Source organism: Dipteris shenzhenensis, chromosome 8 (genome assembly GCF_047967505.1).
Source record: "Dipteris shenzhenensis isolate YYH24624 ecotype China chromosome 8, Dip_SZ_1.0, whole genome shotgun sequence".
Classification (NCBI taxonomy): Eukaryota; Viridiplantae; Streptophyta; class Polypodiopsida; order Gleicheniales; family Dipteridaceae; genus Dipteris; species Dipteris shenzhenensis.
Genome location: NC_141603.1, coordinates 7,882,514 through 7,890,891, shown reverse-complemented (window position 1 = coordinate 7,890,891; position 8,378 = coordinate 7,882,514). Strand labels below are relative to the sequence as shown.

Below are 8,378 nucleotides of genomic sequence, written 5' to 3'. Positions count from 1 at the left end.
CAAATATGGAAAGGTGATGAGGAGAGAGGGCAGAGCTAGAGAGCACACCATAAATGACTAAGTGTACTATAGATTAGTTGAAAATAATAAAATATACAAACCCTTTTAAGGTTAGGGTTAGGGTTTCCAACCCTTGTGTCTTTTAGCACTCTATGTGTTAGTGCTATGCACATATGATCATATGATGAATCCGCAACAGTGAAACTTCAAAGTGACACCCATTGCTTTCTATCCACTTGACAAGCAACTAGCCACTATGTGATCATCCGAATAGAAATGCACTTCCATTTAGACAAGAGACAAACCTATGAGAGGGAACATAGCCAATTGGGCACTCTATCATCACCAAAGTGAAACTTTATAGTGACACCCATTGTTTTCAATTCACCCACTTTGGTGACAAGCAACTAGCCACTATGCTATCATCCATATAGAAATGCACCTCTATGAAATAAGGGAGCATGACAAATATGAGCCATCACCAAATGATATGTGTATGTGTGGTGTAGAGAGAGAGAGAGAGAGAGAGAGAGAGAGAGAGAGAGCATTAATCCCAAAGCAATCACCACAAACTCCCCAAACATGGCCCCGCTCCCAAAAATCCTTCATTCCCATGTTCTCCATATGAAAAGACGTCACTAGTGATAGAAAACAAAGCACTTGTAAGGCAAGAGATGAGCAATTGAGTGATGACAAGAGGCACGAAGAAGATTGGCCATGGCCACGAGTCCATTCGTGTAAACTTTTGACGTTAATCTAGAGTTTGTATATTAATTATGTGCTAATCAGGTGTGGCCTCTTCAAGTAAGAACCTAAGGCAAATTCATTGTTATCGAAGGAGCACTCGCTACAGCATTCCGCCAATCATTCAGGTACTCCAACTCCATTCCCTTACGACGTTATCCATCGGGGACGAGAGAGTTCGAGGCGCTTCAGTGGATTGCGGCTGTGTGCGTTTCTGCTTTGCTTGGAAGAAAAGGCCTCCCGGGTCGTAAGACCTGAACGAATATGATTTTTCACACTGAAATCTCTGTGCCGTGATTCATTGAGCGCAGTTTAATTGGATCCCTTCTTGTACGCGTTTGTTGCTGCGTTGTGATTTACGTGTAAAGGACCGAGCACAGAAGGACGCATCCGCTTTCCAACTATTGAATTGGGGAAAACCAAGCCGTAGGTTTATGATCTCAAACCGGATGAGTTAAAGGGCATCATCAAGCTCATTGTTGAACAGGAATGAAGGTTAAAGTTTGGAGGCTAGGGTGGGGCTTGTTTGACCGTGGAGAGGAGGAAGCTCTTTTTGTGGTTAAGACTGTATGAACAGCGCGGCGGAGGGAAGTGAGGCTGTTTGTAAAAACAATCAAAGTGTCCCAGTCGAACCCAGAGCGCATATAAGTCACACCAGGCAAATAGGAGGCTTTTCAGTTATTTGGATTTTAAACAATCTGGGAAATTGCGAAGGACAGGTGGCATCAAATAAAAGTTCAGATTTTCTACCGCAGCAATGTATATGCTCTTACATGTCTAGTTTCCAGTCATGGTGAAGACATCATGCTTAGTAGAGGGATGGTCTCGTTACAACTCTGATTCTTGTCGAGCCTTCTTAATTGAGTCGTGTAACCGCCTTTGCAGAGGTCATAGGAATTATGTGTATATAAATGTATAAGCAGGAATGCTGGAATATCCCTATATTCATTATGTTCTCGCACCTGCTTTAGGGCTGGTTAGTGTATATGATAGGAATAAACCTAGGCATTCAACAATGAAATCAAACAGAAGCGGTACTTTGAATTCATTATACCTTTTGAACGCTAGAATTAGTTGAGGCCCTTCCTTTTTTGAGCTGTGAAATTTCTGATCTGCTCTCAGTTGTTCAGATTGGTTGTTGGCAAACCTGCTGTTTGTCCCATGGTCAGTGAAGCACAAGATCCCTATAAGATGACTTGTGATAGTTAACGTGAGAGAAATTGGGATATGTGATCAACACAGGTATGACAATGTTTTGTGGGGCTGATTGTCGGTTTCAACACATTATAGTCATTGGATACCTACCTCACTCGGTCCTTATGATAAAACTTTAGAGTGTAATGTGGGAGAGTGGATGCAAATAGATAGGGATTGAGATAGTAGTAGAATGGAGATAGCAAACAGAAATATAATTGTCAAATTTTTAATACTTTCATTAGGTGAAAAAATACTTACATGGACTTTAATCAGGAGTCTTCCAAACCTGCTAAAATTAGAATGTTGTAGCAGAGACCCTACGCCAGTAGACCCTAAGATAGAGTTAAAGCTTGAGTAGACAGCAAACAAGGACCGTGGTCCTAGCTCTAGGAGTAGGATGAGGGAACTCCCGAGCGTGTCGATCGCGAAAATGAAAACCTGAATTAAGGTCAGATTCCCTACTTCTAGAATTGAGATTTACCCCACCAAGTCATTATTTACTTAAGAGAGACCCAGCTTTTATGGCACAGAGGTTGATAATCCCTTTTGTGGTTAATACTTTCTTTACAAGTAAAAAACCCTATAAATTAAGCTAGAATAACTTGAACTCTGTTTATATCCCCCTAGTCTGGAAAAAATCAAAATTCTTTAGTCAGTATCAGGGATGGGATATGAGTGTAAGAGTTAGGGGTGTCAAGGGTAGTATTGCTTTTTGTTTTTGTTTTTTAATTTTGAGCTTCTCATGCTTTTCAAGCTTTTCATTTCATTATTGAAGTAATGATTCCCCTCTCAATTCTAGTGCCCAAAAGGCCAAATTATGCATAAATAAAAACTTTTGTTTTTTTATTGCAAGGGATCTAGAGTAAGTGCTTTCTTTTAGTGGAAATATTTTTGTAGATCATTGCTAGTGATTCTGTACCTACAATGCACTGTCAAACCAAAATGTATAGTAGAGATTTCTTTCGGTGGAAGAGGTTTTGCAGATTTTTGTGCAAGTGATTTTGTACCTAGGATGCACTATCAATCCCAAATGTATATTTCCTTAAACACAATGGAAAGTAAGCACCTTTCAATGCTTTTGGGTGAATTTTTTTAACTTGGAGCTTTTCTCAACTTTTGTGATCCATATAAGTCTGTCCGACTTGCAATTAGCTGTTGCTATGATCGGCATATTCTGATCTTCCTGCCAATCCTCTTGAGGGCATGTCGCCACACTAGCATATGATACCCCCCCCACAGCCCAAGATACAATACCCCCCCTATTTTAAGCATTTTTGCCCCCAAATATGAATAAAGTCCATATAATGGGCCGTTGTTCAAGGAAAGACTTGGCAACCCATGAGTTATCCGGCCTTCTAGGATATGATACCCCCCCCCCCCCCCCCCCCGTCAAGCTTTCCCCCCCTAAATATGAATCAAGTCCATATATTGTGCTATTGTTCAAGAAAAGAATGAGGATCTCAGGAGTTATCGCAAGCAGGTAACCCTTTCCACTTTATCAAATACTCAGTCACTCAATTTCCATTTCTAATTTTTCTGCTTCTATGCCCTAGAATTGCCCCAGGTTCAAGCAGGAGGGATCCATCCTCATGCATGGGTGGTACTTGGAAGAGGTAGGAACCAAAAGACCGACATTCATTTAGCATATTAAACACTCTATGCATTCTGCAACTAGGTGCAATTTGAGCAGCTCCTCTTTTATTGATGATCTTGAATGGTCCATAATATCTCCGTGCAAGCTTCTCAACCTATGAGAAGACTTGCTGAAGGGCTGCAAGCTTAAGTAGACGCACTCTTCTTCCTAAAAAACATTTAGGGTTCCTTTTTAGACAGCATAATTTTTCATAGTTTCTTGTGCTGCTTTAATATGTCTCGATTAGACTTCAAAATCTCCTCAGGGTGCTGCGAAAAATCTTGGGCGAATGGTATCTTCATATCCCTTGATCCAAGTTCATTGGCTGAGTGGGTTCAAATCCATTGAGTGCATAAGAGGGGCATGTTATATCCACGCAGGACGTAATGTGGCTAGTATCATGAAGGTCAAGTTTGTTAGAAATGAAAGTTAGAATCACTTTAACCTCACAACTTATGCGGAATAGGAACAGCTGCGTCTCACACACTCAATGATGCAGACCACACAAGAGAACCTTACTCAAAGGATAGAGTATTGACAGCATATGGTTTTCAACCTTATGAGTGACTATCATGAGATTGAAACTGCACTATGTTGTGTTTTAAGAGGATGAGTTTGGGCATGTTCCTGGACTCATCTAGGTATATACTTCTGCCGTATTAGCGGACATGCAAATTTCACCTTGTGAAGTTTTCGTCCATGTTGCGGCCTGCTGGTTTTGCGACGATAATTCTTTCTATCTTAAGTGGTGCGTTGCCCTATCAGCTAGATTTAGATGCTTATCTTGGAGAGACTAAAATGAAATCGTTTTAGTCTTCACAAGCAGTTGTAGCTTGAATGAAGAGATTTTGGACTACTTTTGGTTAGCCTTCTCCTTTAGTGCTAGCCTTTGTCATGGCTGAGTTTGCCCTTCACCTTTGGAGTGCCCACAGAAACTCAGTACAAAGACTTTGTATAAATGGATGCTGAAGTATGTGTGGGTGTGTGGATTGTATGTGTGAGAGCATATGTTTATACTATGGTCTACACCCACTGTTGTGCGTTGATGACATCAGCGGGGATGTCATAGTTATTGTCACATGCACCCCTACACTTGGCTACATCGACAAGTGCATTATAGTTCCCTAATAGGAGATTTTGTCGTATGCTGTGACCCCTTGTCCAGGGACAGTAAGAAAAGGCAGCTTGCAAAGGCTGCCCAAAAATCCCCTGGCAAATGAGTTAGGAGGGGCTATTTGTAGGCTGGAAACCAAGCCATCCAACCTGTAAATCAGCCTGACTCAGTCGGCTGTTTACAGCTTCCAGCCAGCCCTATAAAAAGGGCCCTTGCCCTCATTCCTCACTCAGTAGCCCTCCAGCCTTCAGCACTCCTTCAGCCAGTCTTCAGCCCTTAGAGCAGCCTCTGTGCCTTCTATTCTGGCCTGGATCAGCCACAGTCCCTTGGCCATCAGTTCAGCCATCTATGGGAGAAGTACATGCCTGTCAGTAGGGCGTTGGACCAGCAAACGGAGCAAGGTTTGGGTACTGTTTCAGCAGCTTTTTTCAGTTATCTTTTACAGTTTGCACAGCTCAGTTCTCAGCTGTGTATCTCAGTCATATCTCAGCTCTCTTTTAGTTTCTATTACTCCTAGCTTTCACGCTCACTCACGTAGTAACCCTGCATCCCGGTGTACAGCACAAGCCTCTTCCTTGCCTTGAAGAAGTGCCCTACATTGTCAGTGTGGACAGCATCAAGGTCTCGGTATTGGTTGGAGTTGCCTCTCAAATCTTTGGGTCTGCCAGACGTGTGCACAGTGTACTCTTCAGAAGTGCGTTTCCGTGCTCTCTCGAAGAGTGTTATTTGCATCTTTCAGTTCTCCTAGTATAAAGTGAATTCTCCCCTGGTTGGGGGGGGGCCCTCAATGGGTACAGTGACCCAATCGGTTGTCGACTCTATTCTCTCTCTACCCTCATCTCCTTTCTCATTTTATGGTGCATAGCGCTAATTCCTCGCTAAAGGTTTAAAGAAGATCCACATCTCTCTTGGGAGGCAATTGGGATGGCATATCAGCAAATAATCAGCAAACTCCGAGAGCAACTGCTGCATATAACAATCCTCGACATGGGGAATGCTATCGCCTTGAGATACTGACACATTCAATGCATAGAGGGCATGTTTCTTCTTGAGCTCTCTGGTCAATTGCCTTGCTGTCCGCTCCGCTCACCTCACCCCCTCTCCACTCACCTCACCCCGCCACGCTCCACTCACCTCACCCCGCCTCGCTCCGCTCACCTCACCTCACCTCGCCTCGCTCCGCTCACCTCACCTCACCCCGCCTCGCTCCGCTCCACTCACCTCACCCCCCTCTCTTTCTCCTCCTCTTCCCCCGTCATCCCTTTAGTCCCCACCTTCTTCCCCCCGTTTCCCATACCTCTCCCCTTCCGTTTCCTTTCCCTTCCCCCGCCTCGGGAGTTCGCAGTTAGTCAAGCGATATGGCGGCTACATGCCCGGAACCGGTGGCCCAGACGGACCTCCCCCCTCCATCAGCCTATCGCGTTACATTGACAGAGCACCAGGTCTCCTTGGTGAAGCAGGCCGCCACGGATTTCTCCCAGACATCAGTTTATGGGCGAGTCATTGGCTACTCCCCTTCACGAGCAGACATCAGGGACTGGTTGCAGTCCACCCTCTACCTCGAGGACAGTCACATTGAGGAGGTTGCACTCATGGGACGTGGCATCATTTGGCTTAAGCTCTCCTTAGCACAGGCTGCGAGAGACATGGTCAGGTGATCCCCTACTTCTGTGGGTGGGAAGATCATCCTCATGGTCCCATGGTACAGGGGTTTTAGTGTAGCGGACTTCGATTTCGTATTCCTCGCCATCCAGTTACCCTTATCTTCCCAGGTCTCGCAACAGAGCTTCGCCCGATCATCAAGGACCTGGGGGCGCACTTTGGTTGGCCTATGCAGGACACCTACGTTGATGCGGTGGCAGCCCAAGGGGTGCCACGTGTCAAAGTTGCAGTCCTTGATCCACAGAGCATCCCCTCGGAGTTCGAGATAGAGACAGACACAGGTGTGGTAACGCAGCGCATTTTGGTCACTGGTCGCCCAAACCAGTGTATGAGATGCCATGGCTTCGGGCACCAGGCTCGCTCATGTCCTCGCTTCACGGGTACAGAACCTCAGAGGACCCCCGTTCAGGCAACTCAGGATACTCCGCACCAGCCAGCGACATCCCCTCCCGAAGGGGAAGGCTGGACGGAGGTCAAACGAAAACGGAAGGGAAACAAAGCAGGCCCTAAAAAACCTGCCCATCTACAGCAAGAGCCCTCTCCGATGGTCCCTACTCATTAGCAGTCCGGGAAGGGGAAGGAGAAGGGAAAGGAGAAGGTCAGCCAGCCTCCCCCTCATCCTTCACCCTGCCCTCCCCCCCCTCCCCCCTCCTCCTCGATTCTCCGACCCCCACCCCCTCCAGGATCCCCCTCCGCACCAGTGGTTTCCGCTCCACTCTCTTCCTCGAGCATGATCCAGAGGGATCCCCCCCCTCCACCTGCGCCACCTGCAGCCCCGAAGCCAGCACAGACCTCATCCTCGCCTATCCCTCCGGGCCCGGCGGAGGGGAGAGGCCCTTCCTCGGGCCCGTGCCATGCTAGAGGAGATCACCCAGCGTCGCTCAGAGTTTTCATTTCATGCTTCCAAGTCCTTCTGGGCTAGGAAAGGCGACAAGATGTGCAGAGAGTTCTTCAGGACTCATGGACAGAGGTCAGCAGGGGAACAACTCCATTCTCTTAGGGCGCAGGATGGTAGTGTCAGGACAGATCCAGACGAGGTCCGGGACTTAGCGACAGACTCCTACAGATCATTGTTCGAGCAGGAGCCCCCAGACCCTCGTGGCCGCATTTGCAGGGTGTGGAGATCTACATCGCGGCTCGTGCAGCCTAGCATGAGCGACGCCCTTCTCGCCCCTTTCACTGTTGCGGAGATGCAGGATGCGGTGAGCGCTATTGATGGGCAGAAATGCCCAGGTGAGGATGGCCTCTCTAGAGCTTTCTTCACCACCTTTTGGGAGCAGATCCACCGGCCCTTGCTCGCAGCCTTCCAGCACATCTTCTCCAGCGGGCAGATGCCAGAGAGCCTTGCGACAGGCCTGATTTGCCTCATCCCCAAAGGGGGGGGACCGCCAGGAGATCAGACAGTGGCGCCCAATCACCCTCCTCCCGACCGCCTACAAAATCCTCGCCAAGATGATCAGCAGCCGCATCCGCCCCCTGCTACACGACTTGATTCATGATACCCAGACTGGTTTTGTCCAAGATCGCAGCATCTTGGACAACATCTTCACTTTCTCAGAGGCGACGGAATGGGCCCAGCACAGTGGCCAGCACCTTGCCATACTCCTTCTCGACTTTGAGAAAGCGTACGATGGGGTAGACTGGTCCTTCTTGGAAGGTACACTCTCTCGGTTTGGTTTCCCGGACGAGTGGATCAGAGGTATTGCTAGCCTTTACAGATCGGCCTCCAGTCGGGTTATCATTAGCGGGAGGATGGGGGAGAGATTCACACTCGAGCGCTCAGTGCGTCAGGGCTGTCCATTAGCGCCTTACCTCTTCCTATTTTTTGCGGAGGCCATGACACACTTCCTTCGAGCCCGTACCACTGGTCTTCGCGGGATGCGTCTCCCTATTCGAGATGATGCAGAGCTTCTGGACTCCGAGTATGCAGACGACACAGTCCTATATGTGCAGGATGATGTCGAGTCACTGGAGCGAGTGAGACTGTCCCTAGAGATTTTTTGCCTTGCGGCTGGAGCGAAAATCAAC

At 47.4% G+C, this 8,378-nt stretch overlaps 1 protein-coding gene across 6 annotated transcripts in view; it reads left to right on the top strand.

The window, feature by feature from the left end:
- The first annotated feature begins 664 nt into the window (after positions 1-664).
- The window catches only part of LOC147899047 (NADH dehydrogenase ubiquinone 1 alpha subcomplex subunit), a 67,235-nt gene continuing 59,521 nt past the window's right edge, over positions 665-8,378 (top strand). For 2 of the 6 annotated variants that reach the window (XM_087378374.1, XM_087378376.1), the window contains exon 1: positions 670-872. The gene's annotated coding sequence lies outside the window, so the exon portion shown is untranslated. Of the gene's footprint in view, positions 951-8,378 lie in introns of all 6 variants that reach the window. The other 4 variants (XM_087378378.1, XM_087378377.1, XM_087378375.1 and 1 more) reach the window with 4 other exon arrangements.